General features: G+C 39.0%; 1 protein-coding gene across 3 annotated transcripts in view; it reads right to left on the bottom strand.

The window, feature by feature from the left end:
* Positions 1–22,882, bottom strand: part of Fars2 (phenylalanyl-tRNA synthetase 2, mitochondrial) — a 403,608-nt gene that overhangs the window by 379,940 nt on the left and 786 nt on the right. The window lies entirely within an intron of this gene.

The following is a 22,882-nucleotide window of genomic DNA, read 5'->3' as shown; positions in this document are numbered from 1 at the left end:
GTGTGTGTGTGTGTGTGTGTGTGTGTGTGTGTGTGTGTGTGTGTGTGTAAAACATAAAACTTCCTTTTTGATGATCCAAGAAGTTTTCTCTGCTGATGAGATTCATTTGCTTGTAGTACTTCTCACCTGTGGCAAATCTGCCACATCTAATTTGTTTTAAAAGGAATTTTAATCACCCAATCAATCAAACCCTTGACCTTCAGCCTTCACAGCCACTTCACTATGGTAAAAATCAGCAATGAAAATTCATGTTGCAACACTTCTGTTGTCCTCAACCTCCAAAATGCCCATGACAAGAATATAATTTAAGCCCTCTGATAGATGAAAAATGGTACACAGAGTTTTGAAATTGGCTTTTGCCAAGACTCTTTAATAAAAGTAAGTATCTACATTACCACTGAGTAATAACATTTTCTCCACTAGGGTTTAAAGACTTAGAAAAAATTTAAGTTTCTATACAGTGAAATCTAAAACAACGGTCTATTTGGGGTTTTAAAATAATTTATTTCATGCAGAGATAGGGGGTCAGGATCATGCCCAAGCTCATCCCAACCTCTTGGTTTTTTGTTTGTTTTTCTCCCAAGACAGGGTAGCTTTGTGTACCTTGGCTGTCCTGAACTCACTTTGTAGATCCACCGCCTCTGTCTCCCCAAGTGCTGGATTACACGTGTGTACCGCCCCACCCTGCCGTCCTGCCTCCTTGCAAGCATTCTTCCTGCTTCATCCTGTCAGAGGAGGAAGCCTGCATCTAGCCTATGCCAAGGCCTACGTGCTCAGACCTTCAGCAAATACACACACCCGCATTTCTCCCACTAAGACCAAAAGTACCACTCTAGCAAATCTGATCTGGCAGCAGCTCTCATCCTTTCAGGGCTTTCTCTCTTTGTTTCCCAAAAAGGAATAGATTTAGTAATCTAAACCTAGCTTAAATATTTTCCACTCACAATGCCTTTGTACCAGAAAAATTTTACACCGCCCTGGATATATAGCATATAAAACAAATACACAAATCAAGCATTTACTGATAATAAATCATTATGAATATATTTTAGAAGATTTCTTAGTATGTACATAAGTTCACTATTATATGGAGGAAATTTGCATAAGGTAATAGATGTGCTTGTTTATTTTTTCATAAAGAATTCAATAGTGCTTGAAAGTTTAATTCTCCATGACACAGACATAGAGCATCTTCAATGTTTTCAGAGTTGATTGATGTGTTGATTTTATAAGTATCATATGACACTTCACACAACATGCAGTAAATAATGGCAGAAGTGTGGGTAGGGCCACTTCAGAAATTGTAGAAACCTGTGTCCTAATAATGGACCAAAATCTTATGGAATTATCTTTTATGAAACCTAAGTCAGCAAATCAAACAATTTTTAAAATCCTATATCCTAAGACAATACAAATTAAAAAAAAATAATTTAAACATGCTGAAGAATGAAAATAGAAAATATTCTTTGTTCCCATAATGAAAGCATTTTACTTCTATGAAGGCAGAAAAACTTGTATGCAAAATAAAAACAGCAAACAACAAGAAGCACTGCAACAAGTAACCCCAAATACTGCTGAATCAGAACCCAGGCAGCTCAGAAAGCTTTTAAAGGCCTCAGTGTGTAGTGTGCTCAGAGCAGAGCAAACTCTCTTGCTGTGTCTCAGAACCAAGGCAGCAGTGAGTCACATAGCACAGTACAGGTGAGTGTGGCCAGAAATACTAAGGGTTCCATACAGGATGGATTTTGAGCCAATTTTTGGTTGCTGTAGACTCAGAAACTGTTGCTGTTGCCAAAGTCTCCAGAATTCCTTCACGCAATTATATGACCCTATTCAGAAACTGACAAATAAAACATTCATCTCCAATTTCTCCTCCAGCTGTCTGTCAGCCCCGTGAGCACTTGCCTCTGCTCCATTGTGCTGGGCGACTTCCCCCACTGTTCCCCGCAGCCCCTGTGTGTTCAAAACAGTAGCCACCTCTGTGCTCACCTCACTTGACCTCTGCAGAATCCCAACAATACCCGTTGCACCTTCTCCAAAACTGGCCAAGTCAGGGTGTTTAAAGTTCTCTCCTTCTGCCTTTCTCCCAAATCTCTGAGTACTGCAACTCCTTCAATGTCTCCTATTCTTCAATCAGGCCTCTCAAGTTTCAATGCTGGCTATGTGATAGTCCGTGCCACACACCCTTTTTGGGTTTTTTGGTCTAATCTATCTTCAATCATCATGAGCGTCAAACGTCAATGACATGTCAAGGTTGCTCAATATGTCATGGACGCTCACATACGCATCCATGTGTGGGGCTTCTACTGTGGGTGTCACTAGTCTTCCATCTTTTTCCTCCACTGCTGCCTCAGACCATCAATCTTACCTAGATTATCAGATTATCCCACAAATACAGATCTCTGCTGCCAATCAAGCCATGTACTCCTGACCAGCCATGCATGCCGCTGTCAAAATTCTGTCCTATAAGGCCGTTTTCCTACTTAAAACTCTCTAGAAAAATGTAAAGAATATTAGATTCATAATTTGTTTCCTAAACATCTGACAAACCTCATGTCTTCCCATCAACTGTCCCTCCCCAAACACCAACCAGCCAGAAACACAAGTACCATGTCAATAGTACCCTCAGTCAAGAGAAGCCTACCATGCCTCCTCACTAACTCCTGTTCACTCACACATCCTTAGAGAAAAGCTCCCCTCTTCCTGTCTGCTCTCAGACCTCACATCACCATGGTGTTTCCAAATTTTCTTGAAGTGCTGACATTTCTCTCTCTCCCTGAAACATCCACTCTTTGGAGGAAGGAAATGTGTCTTCCTAGACTTTTATAACTACCACATATTAGAGTAATAAATCAATGAAGTTTTGTATAGAATCATTATTTTTCAAATACATTAAATATTTAATTCTAAAGGCAACAAAAGTAGATAAATCTCTAACTCATTAATATTACCAAAGAAAATAAACAATTATTCCTATTTCAAGGCTTAAAACGTCATTGTACTATAATTAATAAAAGGTGAGAAAATTATTTTTCTTTCTCTCTCTGAAGTTGAATAGTATAGGGATTTGAAATTCCCAGCCTCTTAGACTCTTTGTTCCCCTCCTGCCAACTCTGTGGCACCTTGCCTTCAGAGAAGGGCTCTAAGCAGCAGTGGATTTTCGAATGGTGTTTAGAAGAAGCTAGAGGAATAACTTTACTACTAAAATCTTCATAATAAATAAAATGATAAGGGTTTAGCTAGCAGCTTCCTAAACAGATAAAACAATCCTCCATGGGCTAGGGAAGAGGCTCATGGGTAAAAGCACTTGCCTTGCAAGCCTGACAACCTGAGTTTGATCCCCAGGTCCTATGATGGACGGAAGCAGCCAACTCCTGAATGTAGTCCTCCAGCGTTCACGCGTGCACCATGGTGTAAGTGCACCAGCACCCACACACTCACACACAATGGCATACACTAAAAATACATAGGTCATGTTCCTTATATTATTAAATGTTAGCAAGAGTAAATGTATAAAAGTTACAAGAAATAAAGACATTTAGAAGTCTTGTGCCGAATGGTCAACACATACTCCACCATGTATATATGTTTATTCCTACTGCTATAATGTTTCTAAGTGAGAAGAAAGAAGATACATTCTTATATATGGTACTAGACATCATCTACTTCCAGTGAGACGCTCCAGTAAGTATTCCTTAAACTACTACCACAGTCTTCTTTCTGCAACTGTTCAAATTAGCACCAAAGAAGGTAAGGGTGTGTGGTGGATATTAACAACTAAGGCTAACCTCACTGGCATCAGCCAATCACACACTACCATGGCATATCAACATCATCCAATCACATGTCATCTAAATAGTACTGTCATTCTAGAGCTCTGTAGTTCATACAGAAAAACAGAATAACACTACTAAGAAAGCACAGTTTCTCCTCAGCTCTCTTGTTTTCAAATCTCAAACTCTTATCAGAACGCATTACTCTGTGTATGTGTGTGTGTGTGTGTGTGTTTTAGTAGGGATTAAAACATAGGTCTTTGAACATAATAGGCCAGTGCTCTACAATGAAGCTACAGCCTAAGTCAGTAAATTTTAAATTTCCAATTAGTTATACATCCAAGTTACATGAAATTAAATTTCTGCCTAGTAAAAGAAACTATCAACAGACAGACTACACTACAGGAGAAAATCTTTCTCGGCTATTGTTCAGACAAAAAAAAAAAAAAAACAAACTATAAAAATTAAGCACCAAAAAAGAAAAATTTACTCATCAACAAAAGGACTAGGAACCAACTAGGAACCAACTGCTAGTTCTTATGAAAAGCAACACAATGTACAATAAGTATTTTAAAAAGAGCACAGCATCCTTAACCATCAGAAAAATGCAAATTAAAAGCCTTTTGAAGCTTGGCATGGTGGTGTACACCTATTTAAAACACACACACACACATACACACACACACACACACACACACTTGAGATTCCACCTCACACTCATCAGAATGGCTATCCTAAAAAGAAGAAACAACGCTAGTAAGGGTGTAAAGAAAGAAGAGTCTTTCTTCATAGCTGATGAAGCTGTAAATGAGAACAGCCATTATGGAAATCCAAAGTTTAAAAGTAGACCTGCCACATTCCTTAACTCTACCCAGCTCTGCTCAAACACAAAGGACTCTACATCCTATCACAGAGACAACTGTACATCCATGTGTACTGACACATTATTCACAACAGCAAGGAAATGGAACATGCTTAGACACACATCAAAAGAAGAATAACGAAAATGCAATATATATACACAATCAAATATTATTCGGCTATAAAGCAAAATTAAATCATTATTTTTTAAGAAAATAGATGGATCTAGAAAGTATTACATTGAGATAATCCAGATTTAGAAAAACAAAACTTATGTGTTTTCTCACAATCAAGACCCTACTTAATACTATTTATATGCACTCATGTTAAGTAGGGATGAGTATGGCTATTGACTATGAAATTAGAAAGAAGACCATGAGGGAGAAAAAGAATCACTGAGAAAAACAAGTGTACAACTGGAAGGGCACAGTGACATAAATGGCTAAAGAGTCTAGGAGATGCAAACATGCAAAAAGGAAGAGGCTACTGACCTCTAGGAAGCTATCGATAAACTTGGAAAAGCTTTTTCGATGAGAAATCCAATATAAAGCAAACATTCCTAAGTGCTACTTGTTAAAGTCTATGCAAAATAATAAACAAAATATTGACAAACAGAACTCTTAATTGTTAATAGAAAAATAGCATGGCAAGGAATGTGAAATATGACAGTTACACATAAAATGTGGGGATAATTATTATTGGAAATTCATTCTTCCAATCATGTGTTCCACCCTCCAGACTCTCTAAAGGCATCTGGAAAATGCTAAGGCACTTGTGATGAAAGCTATACTAAAGTACAAAGAGATTACTGTTGCCTTGATGTTATTCCAACCCTTGAGCCAAAATCCCAGGGAAAGCACCCCAACAGCAAGCATCCCACAGTCCAGCTTCTGAATGGAAAACCAGGAATCACCAGAGACAGAAGGAAAACTTGTGTACAAAAGGGAAACAAAAGAGAATTGCAAATACCTCTGAAAGTTATAAAAATATCCATTTTACTTGAGAGAAATGAATATTCAAATGATGAGATAATTTTAAATAATCAAGGATTGGAAAAGATCCAATAGTGCAAGGAAAAAAATGGCTGATAAAAATTTAATGGGAAACAATTTGGGAAGATCCATCTAATTTGTAATGCATGTATCCTTTATTCAGCAATCCCATCTGTAGCAATCTGAACCTGCAAATAGACCTATTAAGATAAGGGAAAAAATGCAGGAACAAGGACATTCACTAAATGAAAGGGAAAAAAAAAAACTTCTGTATTTGTCTGTCTAGGAACTACCTAAGTAAAAATAGGGCACTCCTCCTGTAATAGTTCCAACCATGAAATGATTCAAAACATGAGCAGGATACTGATGTGTGTGCAGCCTGGCTGACCTTGTGGAAGGAATGCAAACAGAGTTTATGTGCATGCATAAGAAAATGCATAACAATTAGTGAGAGCTAAAGGACAAACAGGAGGAAAGCTCACTTTATAACACACACATTATACCTTCAGGACTTCGCAATGCATTACAGCCTAATTCTCCTTCCCCTGCACTGAATAGCTAATACAGCCTTTAGCTTTACAATCTCCAAGTCACTTTGGCCCTTGCTTTCTCTCACTAGAACTGATACAACGTCAAGATCCTCAGTACTTCCTCCTAGAAGAGTCACCACAGGCACCAATCAATCCTGATCGGCCTTTCAAAACTAACCTTTACTCAGCTTCAAGCCCAGGGACTTCAGGCCTGTCAAGAACCCCACAAAGACTCAAGTCTCCACTTTCTCCCGTGAACTGTATCCCATACTCTAGCTGAATGTAACAAACCCTAACTTTTTCCTAGCAGCAAACCTAACCTCTCCTGTTATCATCCATGGGGCTGTATTATTCATTCCATGTACATGATTCCTCCCCACCTGCAATGCTAAAACAGTCTGCCATCTTATCACCACAAGGACTTGGGAGACTTTCCCTAAGACCTTCTCCCAAAAGCCTCTGTCTCCTAGTCTCCTGAACTCAAGAATGTGCCCACAGCAATCTCCAGAGCAAAGCATCTGGGAAAAAGAACGCTGTCTTTCAAATTTCCAAAAATTCATGTTGCTCATTAAATGGCTGCAAATCCATCTTGAATTCACTGATTCAAATGTCCTGCTCTGCATCCCTATCTTAATACTGATAAAACAGAATACATTTTGAAAGTGTGATTTTTTCGGAAACTGGTAAAAAGTTTGAATACCAAGTATATACTCAAGAAAGTCAGTCTTGCCACCTGTCACTTAGGTAAGTTTCAAGAATTATTATTTTCTTAAATGAGAGAAATGTTCAGACTCAGGGTGAGATGTAAGGTTAGTGATGGCCAGAAGCACTGACTTGTATGGCTCCATGTCCTTAACAAGAAGTGTCACCCATTTCCCAGTGTGAGGCAATTAGTGGGCTACAGTCATTTTAAAAGACATGCTCCCTGAAGACACTCAGGTGTCAGTGCCACATACTGGCCTGAACAGTGGCTATGGACATAGTTTGACATTCATGGCCAAGCTTGAAGGAAGGAAGTAGAATGATTACCAAGAGCAGGAAGTGATGGAAATTAGAATTGCTTTATAGAAAATTAAGAATTTTGCTCTCAGGTGATAAAAAGGAAACTTCTAAAGAAGCACAGTGGTGATGTCTACCTCATAATGTCAGTACATGGGAGGTCAGTGTACAGTATACATAAAAATGGCTAAAACAGTAAGTTCTCCTGCTATATACTTCACTACAGCAAAAATATCCAAGTGAAACATGGCTACAATGTTTATTTTTTAAGGTAGTAAAAGATACAACTTTAAGCTCTTTTTAGCTCTTATCTAAAGACTTAAATGAGAAAATATAAACACAACAGCAGCCTGTCAGATACTTCAAACCTATTATAGTCTAGGTCATACCACCCGGAAGAAGCCTACCTGACCTCTGCAAACCTAATTAAAGTCTATTTTGCTAATTCCTCATTAAATCTTACCTTTACTTGGGAAGTGCTAATATGTCAGTCAAGTTCAATCTGACAATTCTCTTTTTAAATTTTACTCTTTACTTGAAAACTGGTTATCCTCTAGGATAAATCCATGCTGATAGTTACAGTCACACCTTAAACAATGATAACCCACACAAATGAACATGCAGAATACCTAAATACAAAGGAAACCCAATCATACTTCGAAAGGCACAGTCTCTCAAACTTAACCCAGGAAGGCTCCAGTCAAATCATATAGTACAACTAAGATAATAAGAGCAATGACTAGAAAGAAAATGCAGTAAGCAAAGTAATACATTATAATGAAAAGTATAAGATTTTCTACAAATTTCAAGTAAAAAATACAGCCTAACAACTATGTATACACATATGAGTTATACAAATGTACTATATTTACACAGGCTTTCTGGCTCCAGAAATTACCAGTGTTTGCTGGCATAGTGGTCCGTGGCAATATTTATTGTTAGAAATTAATAAAATCTCATCCTGAAGATATATGTTAATAAGTAATTAATAACTAGCCATCTGTGGCTAGTTAATTAAAACCATATGAAGCAGAAAGTATGTCCCTCCATTCCACAGTCATGCTGCAAGAACTCCAGAGCCACTTGTGGTCAAGGCTGGCATGTTAGGGAAATAAGTAAGAAACCTGTCCACCACCAGACTGTCTGATAGATACTCCTCTAGAACTACTCAAGACACCTAAGTGCCTTTTTTCTGCTTCCTTCAACAAATGTTTGTGGGTACCTGTTTTGTGATGGACACTGTGCTAACTGCAGACAGACACCAGAAAATAAAGTTGGCAATTTGAGACTAAAGGTGGGAGTGGGAAACCATATTTTCAGATTAAAAAAAATGACTGAGGAAGCTTATCTGAGGAAGCAATATTTAAGCAAAGGTTAGACAAACAAGCCTTCCAAAAGACAAGACACAAACCAAGTTTTGAGACACATGAAACTTAGTACCATGGTACTCAGGGCAAGGCATATTTTAGACACTAAATTTAGTACATTTTTTAGCTATCTCATTAACTTGAACCACCAAGCAAAGTATTTAACTGACACTCAAATCTATTTCAAGGAGGAAGTTAGAGCACAGCCCATATATAAACCAAGGCAGTCCTCCTTCCTCTAAATCACCTGTCTTTTTGTAATCTCATTTCTTGAAGTATCAACTTCTAAGTGGGCATGTACAGAAAGAGCTATTAATTCTGCTGCTTCCTAGCAGAAGAAAGAGGAACTTGAATGAGCTTCTAAATTACTGTGAATTTTAATGGGCTGTGTCTTGCAATGCCACTATTAACATGGGTAATGGAGATATTTTCATCATGGCAACCTTCTATTTAAGGGCATTGCCATTATTTTCACCAAAGCTGAACAAGCCCATAGTCTTCAACAATATCAACCTGCTAAGAATAACAGGTCTGGGTGAAAAATCCTTCCCAGTTGGCTGCAACCTGGTAAGCTCCTCAGCAAAGCCACTATGGGAACAGCAGGGGGGGAGGGGGGGGTGTGAGGTGAAAAGCCCTCAGACTTTAGAAGACCATGCTGATGACAAACTTTAAACTCTGCAATCCCTCCTTGCCTGTGAGGGGGTCTCTGCAGGCATGCAGGCAGGGACACAAACCCTGGAAGAGAAAACACAGTGCAGACTGCAGACCAACTTGGTCAACCTGGATCAGACTTCTTCGGGGCGTCTAATGCTATGCAGTTCATTGTCTGCATATTTAAAACACAGTACAATTTGGTTAAAGGTTTCCAGGAAACTATCAGTCCAATTCCAGGTGTTCAATAAAGCTGAAGGCGTAAACTCTTTCAAAGTACATGTGGCCATGAGGGTGAGTTCTATAGCTAAAATGCCAGAGAATCTAGTGTAGTCTCTGACTGATAGCACAGAGATCAGCAGGCCACAAAGTACATGTAAAGGTCTGGGAGGGAAGAGTCTGTGATAATCATTCTGGGAAATTAGGATGAGGTCTGCCTCTATAACAAAAGGTGGGTGAGGTCTGTCTCCGTAGATAACAAACAGATCACCAGGTCATTAACAAAATCCTCTCTCAGCTTTCTGAATGAAATGCAAGTATTTTATTTTGATCCTCTACATGAGGAGACACCCCGGGATGATGTTCTCTTAGTGCTTCTGTGAGTACAGGGACCTCTATGCCTCTAACATCTATAAACCCAGGAGCTTTAGATACCTTTAACACTGTTACATGTCCAGATATGTGCTTACTTAGTACCTGAGTGTGACTGCAAAGATGCCTGTGGACAATGTTAGCATTAGAATCAACAGATTATTGCAGTCTATTTTAGGATAAAGCCCAAAAAGAGAAGAGACCCCATTCTAAAAATTACCAGTCCTGCCTAACAGCTTTACCTTGAAGCTTTCTCCTCTCACTAGACCTTTCATCCATCTCAGAGAGGAAGAGTCTGAATTCTTCTGTATGAGTTCTATTTGCTGCATGAAACCTGCTCTAATTGTATCATGTCTGTTCATGGTAACTGCTATCATGTAATCATCATTGAAAAAGCATAGCCTGAGAATGCTTAAGGTTTTTTTGTTTTGAGAATTCGTCTTTAGTTCTTATACAATCTTAAAGCTTTTTATTATTTTTTACTAATTTTAATTTATTTACCTTAGATGTAGTTTTAAAACTCTGATTAATTGTAAATTGAAATTTCAGTTTTTTCTTTAGATGTTTTAAAACTTAAAGTAGGCTATCCATTTGTGAACTTAAAAAAAAAAAATCAACAGATTAGGGAAAGCCTGCCCTGCTTCCCAAGGTGGTGATCCTTATCCAAGTAACTGGGGGTCTGAATAAAAGGAATCATATTCTCAGCTCTCTCTCTCTCTCTCTCTCTCTCTCTCTCTCTCTCTCTCTCTCTTTCTCTCTCTTCCCTCCCTCTCCCTCCTTGACCCCTCAAATTCCTCCTCTCTCTTTCCTCTTTTTCAGGCTGGGATAACAATCTATCCTGACTCTGGAACAGAACTTAAGCTACCAGTTCTTCAGGTAGACATGACAAAAACTCACACCACTGCCTCTCCTGGTTCTTAGGTCTTTGAACTTAAATTAGAGCTTAAAAGATTAGTTCTTTGGGAACTAAAGATTTGATTCAGTGGTTAAAAGCTTGCTGCTCTTACAGAGGAGCAGAGTTCAGTTCCCAGTACCCATATCAGGTAGCTCACAATCACTCTAGCACCTAGCTATCTGATGTGCTCTTTCACCTTTTAGGTAGATAAGAGACAGTTTTTAATTTACGTGGAAAAAAACTAAACCATAAAAATATGCACCCAGAACTCCCAGCTCCATTTACAAGAACTCTGAGGTTCTGTCTTCTCTGTCTCTCTGCCTCTTTAACTGAAATTTCTGGCATCAGGTCGTCACGTCCCTGACGGTATTCACTACAATACCATCCTCAGCCCAAGCCACCTTAGAAGATCCCACTAGCATCTTCATTCAGGAGGCATCCCTGCACCCTGATCAGACTGTAGAAAGCAGAGCTACACAGACAGCTCCAGCCTTTGCCCTAGGTGTGTGCAAGTTCTCCTGAGCATGACAGGAGACATCACCCTTTTCTCTGCTAAGAAAAGAGCTGAGAGAGCTAAGCTACCCAGGTATTCCCCTTCTTGTCGCATTGCTTTAGGGGAAGAAAACAAAACCTCTGCTAGAAAGTGTTTAGTAATGAAAACAAGAATGCCACATTTCTTACCAAATAAGGAATCAAATGCAAAACAAACAAACAAACAAACAAAAAAGCATGTCACGACAGTAAGTTTTGTGCTGGTTTTAGTTTGGGATTTTTAACCTTATTGAGCTAAAGATGTAAAGTAAATTTACAGAACCCAACAAGGGTAAAGAACTGTAAATGATAATGCTAAAGAATGTACTTTAAATGCACACATCAAAACATTCCCAAGACATTCTCTCTGTCTGAACATATTTCATTAATTAACATATTTCATTAATTAACATATTTCATTAATTAAAATTCAGTTTCTTTCAAGTAAAATGTCCATAACATGGACATTCTGAATAAAGTACCAGATTACTATGGTGCTATGGTGCCCATTGTTTCAGAAGGTTGGTAACCCCAACCATAAAATTATTTTCATTATTACTTCATAACTGTCACTTTGATACTGTTAAAAGTCGTAATACAAATATTTGTGTTTTCTGTGAAATGATTGTTCAAGCCCCAAAGGGGTTGCAACCCACAGGCTGAGAGTCATTGCTCTACAGTGTCCCTGAAGGTAAGGAGAGGACAGACAATTTCACTTCATTTTAGACTGAAGAGAGCAGGCAAAGTCAAAGTGGCTGTGGACCACACAAGCTGGGGAATAGCAAGCTCACTGTGGACTTCCGGGGTGACATTCAGTCCTGCATTTCAAGACAGTGAGGTAACTGCAAGTGTCAACAGCTAATGTCTCTGTGAGGTATGATTTGGATAAAGAAGAGATGGACTACACTTTAAAGAAAGAAATGCTTTAGATAATGTATAGTTTAAGCAGAGCTGTATCAGGATACCAACTCACTAACACTTTTTTCTCAACACTTCCCTCATTTACTGAAGTAGGATATTGGAAAACAGGCCAATGCTCCCTGACTCACTACATCCCAGTAAAGCCATGCACAATAACTGACCTTCACTGTCAGCTGGATGTGCTATGGAATGACCTGGGAGACACCAGCTGACCCCATCTGAAAGGGTGTTTCCAGAAAGGCTTAACTAAGAGGAGGAAAGATCCACCAGGAATGCAGGTACCACTTCATGGCTGGGACCCGGAACTAAGAAAAAGGAGGAAAGAAGAAGGCAGGCTGAAGCCTAGCATGCCTGACTGCACATGCAACATGACCAGCTGCCTTGTACTCCGGCTACCATGACGTCCCTGAAGAAATAAACCCTAACCCCTCAATCTCCTTTCTTTGACCTCTTTTTTGTTTGGAGGTGGGTCAGGTATTTTGTCAGAGTATTGAAAAAATAACTAATAGACCATGACAAGTTTAAATTAACAAGTTCTGAAAACACATTTACACCACCTAAGCAACAGTGCACTTTAGCTCAGCAACATAGAACACGGTAGCACATATGTCTCTCTCGCCTGTTAACAGGGCTGACTGGGAGAAGATGCTCACTGCCAACGCAGAGCAACCAAGGTCTTCCCACACATTACTGGCCCTGCAGAGATTCAAAATCAAAATTCTAAGTACACACTGCTATGGATTCAACTCTACATGAATGCATATTGCTTTTGTACCACCATAAATTCCACATAATCAAAACTCACCCATGCTAGGTCATAAACTACCATTACTTGAAAAATATATATAATTCACTAGCAAATATTTTCTATCAGTGCTCAGGCCCTCATGCAAGCACTTAACACTAAGGATACATTCTAAGCTGCACCCTAAGCTACATCCTAGCCCATTTACACTTTTTTTATTTTGAAATAAGGGCCAAGCTGCTCCTGTTAATCAAGAACTTGTTAAGAGGCTTAGGCAAGCCTGAAACTAACAATCTCCTGTTCCTGCCTATCAAGTACTGAAGACTGCACACATGTGCTCCTAGACCCAGATCATTCTAAGATCTTTACTGTGCGTTAAAAACAGGACAAGCTAGCATCCATTGAGGAAACAGTAAAGAGTACAAAAGAGGCTCTAATTTCAAAGACTGACCAATGCTTGCACAGCCAGATTCCCTAGCCTAGGCATGGGCAATTGTTGTGATTTCATCAGAGACACATATCCTGGACAGTACTAAGACCATCTGTCTTTAGCTTTTTCTAAACAGCAGATTAAGTATGAAGCTATTTTAAAATATCCATGTCAAGGCACAAGCTCCAGTGACTCTGATAAGATTGTGGGACATGCGTTTCCTGACAGTAATTTTACAAACGTCCAATGACTGCAATGTGCAGCCAGGGTCAACCACTGCTTTCAACCATCAATTTACAAATTTCCAAGTGTGAAGACCCAAGATGCCTCACACTGCTTCTCAAATTTTCCATAGTTGTTCGATTCAGCTTTGGAATTCATGAAATACCTAGTACTCTACTCATAAAATGTTCTGCTGTATGTTTCAAAAGCTATTTCTGCAGTTCAAACTGCAACTAGTACAGAACAGCAATTTAGGAGGCCACACCCATTGTTAGGTTTTTCAAGTATCTAGATTTCTACACAGTGCTATTTTAAATACAAATACTATACCATATGAAATTCTGTTATAAGCTAAATTTTGAGATGAGTCAACATTATTTAATTGAAAAGAATCACAATATTTTGCAAAGAAGTTGTCTGGATGTGCTATTGCTGTGAAGAAACACCATGAACCAAGGCAACTCTTATAAAAAGAAATCACTTAACTGGAAGCTTGCTTACAGTTTCAGAGGGTGAGTCTGTCATTACCATGGCAGGAAGCATTATGGCACACAAGTATAGTGCCGGATCAGTAACTGAGAGCTACATCTGAGCCACAGGTAGACAGGGGGAGAGACAGACAGACAGAAAGAGAGACGGAGGCCACTCTTATTGAAAGCACCACAGAAGTGAGAAGCACTGGGGACACACAAAAATTCACATGAGCCCTTCTTGCTGTATAAAAGCAGTGGGACTCACCCTTGCTCCAACACGGGCGAGAAGCCAGTATGGCAACTAACTGAGCTGGCAAGGCCAGGATCTTTTTGTTTTCTTTTGTTTTTGGAGACAGGGTTTTGTTTGCGTGGGCGGCCCTGGCTGTCCTGGAACTTGCTCTGTAGACCAGGCTGGCCTACGGCTCCCAGATTCACCTGCTTCTGCCTTCCAAGGGCCACCGCTGCAAGCCAGGGCTCTTTTAAACCTCCTATCTTTCTACCAAATGCTGCAGGGCTTAAACATGGCTAGGGGAGAAAAGAGGGGTAGGGGGAGGGCAGAACCAAAAAAAAAAAAAAAAAAAAAGGCTGGGAAGGATCCTCACCAAAATATAAAACCACAGTCTGCTCTCACCCATCACTGAAGGAGCAGGCTCCTCACCACCTGCTGACTTCATGCAGTGATGCTCACTCACTGTAGGCACACTCACACTCACTCACTGTAGTCACTTTCACACATTCACACCAACTCTAGTTTTTTAAACACAGAACCAAAGAGAATGAAGAATAGCCAGCCCTAGGACAACAAAGAGATTGGAAATGAATGCTGATTTGGAAAAAAAAAAAAAAGCAGTAAATATAAATTATTTCTTCGGTTTTCAAGGGTGCTCTCAGACTTGACACTATCAAATCAAATGCAACCTGAAAGCATATAGAAAATGCAAACATATCAGAATCAAACAGTCTCCAGGTCAAATATCAGTATCACCTATTTATTGATTCCTGTTGCTACTATTTAAAGGCCCTAAACTTTAGGATGGGTTTCTGGTTTTATTTCTGCCATCTGGTTTATTCACCTAGTACGAGACCAAGTCTTTGTCAGATTCCTTTGTCAATGCCCAGTAAGCAACTAAATCTTGCAAAGACCCTAGTAATTGTCAGTAACTATCAGAAAAATTTCTACCTGAGGCTTTAAGCCATCTTACACTGACATGTAATCATTTTGCCATTGGTGCATCAGGGGTATGAAGCACCCTGAGTTAGACACCCTGAGTCGGCCCAGGAAATACAACATTAGGCCCCTTCCAAAGCCCATGCTGCAAAGCTGCAAGGGAAATGCCTAGTAAAGTCTATAAATGTCATGCTGCCCAGTGCTAGCAGAAACGTTTGGTTACTCTCTGATGTTTCTGTAATGGTTCATATCTGTCTCACAGAAGCCCCAACAATAAGACTGTGATTAGACCTAACTACAGAGCTGTAATTACTATATTAAATGAAATGATGGAAGTAGAACACTGCCCCCAATACCTGAGTGTAACCTGCTGATCATGCACAAAGTAATTCAGCCCTAAAGCAACGAGTCGCTTTTACTGAATCCAAACACCTGCCCCCCACTGACCACAAAAACACAGCAATTTGGAGATCCGAAATCCTACAGGCCATCAAATAACTGTACTTTGAAAGGCCTTGGATGAGACCTTTCAAGTCTCTAGGCAGAGCAGGGCAATGGTACGGATGTAGCCATTCTCTGAAGAATTAAAGACAAGATAAGCCAGTTTAGACACTAACTCAAAGTTCTTAAAATTTTTCTCTCTTTGCAAACGAAATAAATTATGGCCTTGTCCTATGAGAGTGGAGACCTGATTTCAGAAGGCCTTTGGACACAAAGCTTTGCAGATTAGCAGTCTGTAACTGTTAAGAATAATTCCAGAATCAAACTAGATGACCATGCCTGTGTCTCTAACACAGCTGAGGTACATGCCATTGTCCTGACATAATTATTAAGACACTCATTTTCGGGCTGGAGTGATGGCTCAGAGGTTAAGAACACTCACTGTTCTTCCAAAGGTCCTGAGTTCAATTCCCAGCAACCACATGGTGGCTCATGACCATCTATAGTAAGATCTGGTGTGCAGGCAGAATGTTGTATAAATAATAAATAAATATTTAAAAAAAAATAAAAGACACTCACTTTCATTGATCTCAAGTGTCTTGAGTTAGAAAATGAATAATGTCATCACCCAAATGCTAAGTGAATCACCCAAAACAAAACAAAAAGACTGCACAGTTGTAAAACACAAAACAAAACTCTAACCCCCTTTTCTTCCTTATATGGCCTTTCCAGTATTTATCACAAAAACATACAACCCTCCCTAGGTACAGTAGAACTAATACCAATCTAAGATTATAACATGATGAAACTAAAGAATCTTCACTGTGAGTCAGTAACAGTATCAACAACTCATGAGACTCTTTCAAAAGCAAACACGATTCCAGATACAATTTTAATGGTGTGTCCAGCACAGTCTTCTACTAAAGGCTCATTTCCATGCTTCCAGCGTAATCCATGAACATAAGGCAACAATTTTATTTACCATAGACTCTTCATTCCAAATTACTAAAATTGTGCCAATAAAGCAAGCTTTAAGATAACACAAATTTAAGAATAAAGCACCAGAACAGAAGTATTTAAAATATGCACCATTATTCTAAAAGAACTAACGTGATGCTTGTCCATCAATACACTCAGAGGCAATAATATCTACAATTAAACCCTGACCAACAGGGAGCAGTGAACAAACTCTATGACATGGAGAAACACTGGCAACAAGAGATGTAAAGACTGTAAGCATCTTTTCTTTCATTCATCAAATGTTTCCTGAGCATCTACAAGATGTTATGATTTCAGTGATGAACAAAACAGACATGGGCCTCTCCTCATGGAATTCACATACTGATGTAAGAAATCAACACTAAGCCAGTATAAAAATGGAAAGATTCAAAATGAAGTTGCTTGTGTCCAGTCCCAACAAAAAAAACAAAATTAATAAGGCTGTTAAGTTTTTTTTAAGGACAGGACCTCAGGCTCATATGCCTGGTAACAAAAGCTATCTATTACAGGACACTGTCAAAACCACCACCTTATATAACACTGGCCATACAAGGCTCTGTATCCAATAACTGTCTGCGCAGTCTTGGACTGGCATCAACCACATTATTAATTCTCAAATACCTTTATGTAATCATAAAGGTTGTGGCAATACATCATGGCAATGTATTATTTTAAAATAACAATAAAACTTTCACTTACATAAAATTCTGTGTATCTCTTCAAGTCACCTCTGTTCCTCTCATAGTCATCTGCCTACCCATTCCCGTTAATATACTCCTAACACAAACATTTGGCACTGCAAAGGTTCCTGCTTATTACCAATAAATATTATTCTTCAGCAAGCCTCTGTGACACCAATAACCAATCTGTAATATCACCCAAAGGCCCATGTACTAAAAGGCTTGGTCCTCAGCAGACACTATTAGGAGGTGACTGAACTACAATGAGGAGCTCAGTGGAAGGTATTAGGTCATTGGAATGTGTCTCTAAAACGGATCAGAGGATACTAGTCCTCTGCTTCCTCTGGTTTTTATACTCCACCTTGTGCTCACTGTACTAGCTAATTTTATGTCAACTTGACACAAGCTAGAGTCATCAAGAGGAGGGGGCCTTAATTGAGAAAATGCCTCCATAAGACCCTGATATAAGCAAGCCTGTAGGCGATTTACTTAATTAGTGAATGATGTGGAAGGACCCAGCCCATTGTGTGTGGTGCCATCCCTGGGCTGGTAGTCATGGGTTCTGTAAGAAAGAAGGCTGAGCAAGCCATGTGGAGCAAGCCAGTGATCAACACTCCTGTGCTTCAGGTCCTGACTCCAGGTTCCTGTCTCACTTTCTTCACTGGTTTCCTTCAATGACAAACAGTGATGTGGACGCATGAGCCAAAAATAAACCCTTTCCTTCCCCAAGTTGCTTTGGTCATAGTCTTTCAACACAGCGGTAGTAACCCTAACTAAGACACTCACACTATGATATGCCTCCACAGACTTGAAGCAAAGTCAGGAGGCAAAATAAATCTTTCCTCTTTATCATTGGATTGTTGCATGTATACTGTTTCAGTGACAAAAAGCTGACACAGGGAATCTTTGTCTCAAAAACTTCAGGAAAAGTGTGCTTGCTACATGCTAAACTTTCTCCAAGAGCACGACTTAACTTACTTTCCTCCAGGAATTATTACTAAGATAATTTTCCCAATAAAGTTATCCTCATTAACTAAAGCTAACTCTTACTACTGTCGGCCAGTATTACAGTAATCCATTTCACAAAAGGCAGGCATGCTCTTACTACTCTTAAATGTTATTAGTTAATTCATGATAACAAGTACACACACATAACAAGTTTACCAAACTAAAGTGCTTCCACAGTGCTCAGCAAATAAATGTTTTAGTTAATAAGTTATGAAATATTAAATCACATAAACGTATTCATTGTGATGACAAAGACATCATGAACTCTATGTATGGACTCTCTGGTTAATCAGAGTCACCAGTATAATTTCAAAGACCTATTATCCTACTGAGAAATCAGTTACTATAATATCACAGAACCATAGGCTAAAGGTTTAACTCAATGGTAGAGTACTTACTTGTCTTGAATACCCAGGTCTCGGGGTTTGATCCATAGTAGCAGAAATAAATGCGGAGAACTAAGTGTCAAGCACATTAAGGACCTGGGCTATTTCTCCAGTGCCTGACAAACATCAACAAGGTCAGCACTGCAGATCTCAAGTGTTTTCTGAAAACAACCAACTGGTAGGCACAAACAGAAAGTGACAGCTCTTAGTCCTCACTCAAAAAAGCCAATCACAGCTTCAAATTTATCTTTAGAAAAATGTCTAAATTGGGATGCTGATAAACTGCCTCACAAAGCTCAAATAAGAGAAAATAAGGCAAATAATTAATAGCTGTTACTTTTATTACAGCTAGCTTAATTAGTGCATTGTTCTCAAACACAAGAAACACCAAAACATAAGAGTTATACTTAATAAGTAGTAATAAGAAGATGATGTAACAGAATATTACCCTTGTCAAGGAATTCCCACGTTGGTGGTGATTTAGTGAAGAAAATATGGTTTCCTTCCAAAAGGAGAAATTAACTGGTTTAAAAATAAAAATTCTCTACAACTGACTGACTGACAATTTCATCATTGCTACCCACAAGCCAGGGAACCTGATCACTAAAGAGGACAGGACAGATTTCCTTATTTGAAAAGATGCTCTACAAACACATGTCTTTGAAAATCTCAAGAAGAAATGTCTGCCTATCTGTCTGTCTCTCCCTCTCTCTTTCACACACACACACACACACACACACACACACACACACACACACACCACAAGAAGGCAACAAATCAACAAATCTTTTCTCTTTGAAATGTAAAATAATACCATAATGGACCAAAAATAAAACAAAAAACAAAACAAAAAAAAAAAAAAGGCATAAAAACACTTCAGAGTTTCAGTTAGTACTTACAGGATTTTCTGCACGGAGGAGTTAGCTTTACAAGTATGAGAGGATCCAGCCAAACTGAAATTCAAGTATGACTAAAATTTACCATTATCCAAAAACAAAACAACAACAACAACAAATCAGAGCTGGTAAGATGGCTAAACAGGTAAGAGAGCCTGCTGCCAAGCTGAACAGCCTAAGATCAAGCTTGGGACCTACCTGGAGAAGGAGAGTACCAACTGGGCATAGCATGGCACACAAGACTACACAGAGACACATACAAATAATAAACGCAAACGATCGAGAGAGAGAGAGAAATCAGGCCACACCTTTAGTCCCTGCACTCAGGAGACAGAGGCAAATGGATCTCTGAGTTCAAAGCCAGTCTAGTTTTCAGAGCAATTTCCAGGACAGCCAGCGCTACCCAGAAAAATATCCTGTGTCCAAAAAGATAAAAGGAAAAAAAAAAAAAAAAAAAAAACAAGACAGAGAAATCAATTCAATTTCAAATTCCTAAAGCTGGCACAGAAGACTATGTATATGAAGTAAGGTAGCAAGCAGTATAGCTGGACAGATCCATCCTCAACCAACAGCCTCTACAGCCCATTTTCCAACAGTCTGATGCTACTCTCTCAGCTTGTTTCTCCTCAGAGAAAAAAATATTCCCTCAGTTCATGAAATAATAGATGGAGATCACATGACAGTTCAGATCACCTTGAGTCTTCCCACTGGATGCCCTTACCCTCAGCTCTGGAAAGAATCCCTCATCCCTACCAGTCTCCAAGCTATACTTATATGCTCTCCCTCATGAGGGTCTTCCACTCTCCTCAAGATAAAGAGGAAAGCTTCCTCATCTAAGAAGGAACTTCCACACCAACATATCCAAATCCTCTGCTCTCAATTCAACTCAAATCTGAATCTTCCCAAGCCAACTCGAACATTATCCCCACCTTAAAGACCCTAATTCTCAGGGCTCAAGGTTTCTATTCCCTAACAATATCTGGTGCCCAGGGAATGAAGTCCTGGGTGTAATGTAGGCATCAAGGATAGACATGACCTCTCCCTGCATTTAGACCAAATATTACATGACCATCCCTTTGTGCTTTCTAACCCATATCACCATTACCTACAAATGCATTCAAAGTATATATCCCCAGAAACATAACCTGAAGCCCTAACTAATTACAAGAAGCAGGCTAGACAGCTTCCTGCTAAATACATAGATAAAGAACAAAGTTTGGAGTGCTCCTGTCATACAAAGTTTGAAGTCTCTGGATAGAACAAGTCTGCCAGTACGTTGTTAACAAATTCCATTCCACTAGGTCCACCAGCACATTCTACTTGCTGGTACACAGGCGAAGAAGATGACTTAGTTCATAAAGAGGAAATACCAGTAAAATGAAGCTGGTAACCACTTCTGCAGTCTGACAGAAAACTCTACTTCTCACACTCAGCTATTCCAAATCACAGAAAGATGTCTACATAAATTGTGTCCATCCTGCTCCTATGCCTAAAACAGGAACTACAATATCAAACTTCTCACACTCACAGTCATTTTCCAACTGTCTTCTATGAGGCACCCTCACTCAGGTCAGAGCCTTGAGCTAGGTGTGGTGGTGCATACCTATAATTCAGCACACAGGCACAGGCAGAAGGATCTTTGCATGTTTGGGGAAAGGATGTTTGTAGAAGAATTTTAATTCTCTGGCAAGAGATCACATCCAAAGACTTGCCAGGTCTGTGTGATCCAGCTAGAATGCAGACATGCCTTTAATTCCAGGACAGAGGCAAGCATGTCTCTGAGTTCAAGGCCAGTCAGGTATGGTACAAGTTTCAGGTAAACAGAAGTTTAGGTTCAGGTGTGGTGGTATAAGCCTTTAATCCCAGCACTCAGGACACAGAGGCATGCACACCTCTGAGTTCCTGTCGGTTCTCTTTGGTTAGTTTGGTTGAGTCAGGGAGTTTAGAGGCAGTGCAGTGGATTGAGTTCATGGCAGTTCAGTTTGTGGAACTCAGAGGCAGTATTACAGGGAGAGTTTTACAGAGACAGGTTAAAGGGAAAACAAGCTAAACAGACAGACAGACAGATTAAAGACAGAACAAGACAGAAAATGAGGAGCCAGAAAATTAGAACTGATTGCTAGAATTAGTTTGAGGCCAAGCAGAGCAATTCAGTCAGAAGTTGACAGAAGCCAGTTTGAATCAGGCAGCTTACAGAGTTGTTTAAGACAGAACAACTAAGTTGAACCAGCCAGCCTCAAAAACAAAATGGCATGAAAATCAGGCAACATATTCAAAACTAAACAATGTAAGTGCTAGAATTCTAACAACAGTATGATCTGAAAGCATTTACAGAAAATAGAAACAGCACTGAAGATGTCACTGGTGGCAACATAATCAAGCAGGTGGCAACATAATCAAGAAGTCAATAACTTGCAACTTGGTTATTTAATTGGTTTTAGGACATCTGGAATAATTTTAATTATTGTGATTAAACTCTACAAAAGATTAGTCTGTTGTGTCCATTGGTCCAAATCAACAGCCTCTAACAAACTTTACTTAAGACTAAGAAGCTATCAGTTTCCTAATCGCAACCACTCATTGAAGTGACAGATCTACTACCCAAACTATTTAACTTTGCACATTCTGTAAGCTGCATTTGATTAGAACAAAGATAAGACATTACGATACATTACATTAGTAATTATTACCTTTGCAATTTGGCATAAAACACATAGAGCAATTATCCTTTCACTTTCAAGATAAATGTGAAATTCAGAAAAAGTGTATTTCCCACTCTAATTGACAAGTCAAAATAATTTAACCATTTTTTTTCCTCTCATTGTGGTAATTTTCTCTATCTGTAACTAGCAAAGTATAGTTTTTCCTGGTGCCCTATATTTTATATCAATAGCCTCAAGAGAGCATATCTCTGCTCTTACTCTGTAACAACGTGAAAATCTACCTTACAATCATCAGATATTTAAGAAATTACAAAGATAATCTCAAAATATTAATGGGTTTCCTTAAACCTGAGTCAATGACCCAACCAAACAGCAAGGGAACAATAGTGAGACAAGTCCTGTTACTGTTTATTAAAAAAAAATTCAATTAAAAACTTAAAAACCTGTTTTTATTAGTACAAAATCAGACTGAGGGCTTAAGGATATTTTTATAAAAGGACTGTATCGTCAGTATCTTTAAAGGCCACTATAGGTAAATTTAGATTCTGGGACAACAGATTGCAAACACAATAAAGAAATTATGTCCTGCATTTATGTTTCTAAAAATAAAAGTTGCTTCACATAGAGTATACACGCTTTCAAAATCAGATACAACAAAAC

Source organism: Psammomys obesus, unplaced genomic scaffold (assembly GCF_907164565.1).
Source record: "Psammomys obesus unplaced genomic scaffold, mPsaObe1.curated_primary_1811, whole genome shotgun sequence".
Classification (NCBI taxonomy): Eukaryota; Metazoa; Chordata; class Mammalia; order Rodentia; family Muridae; genus Psammomys; species Psammomys obesus.
This window is presented reverse-complemented; position numbering and strand designations above follow the sequence as displayed.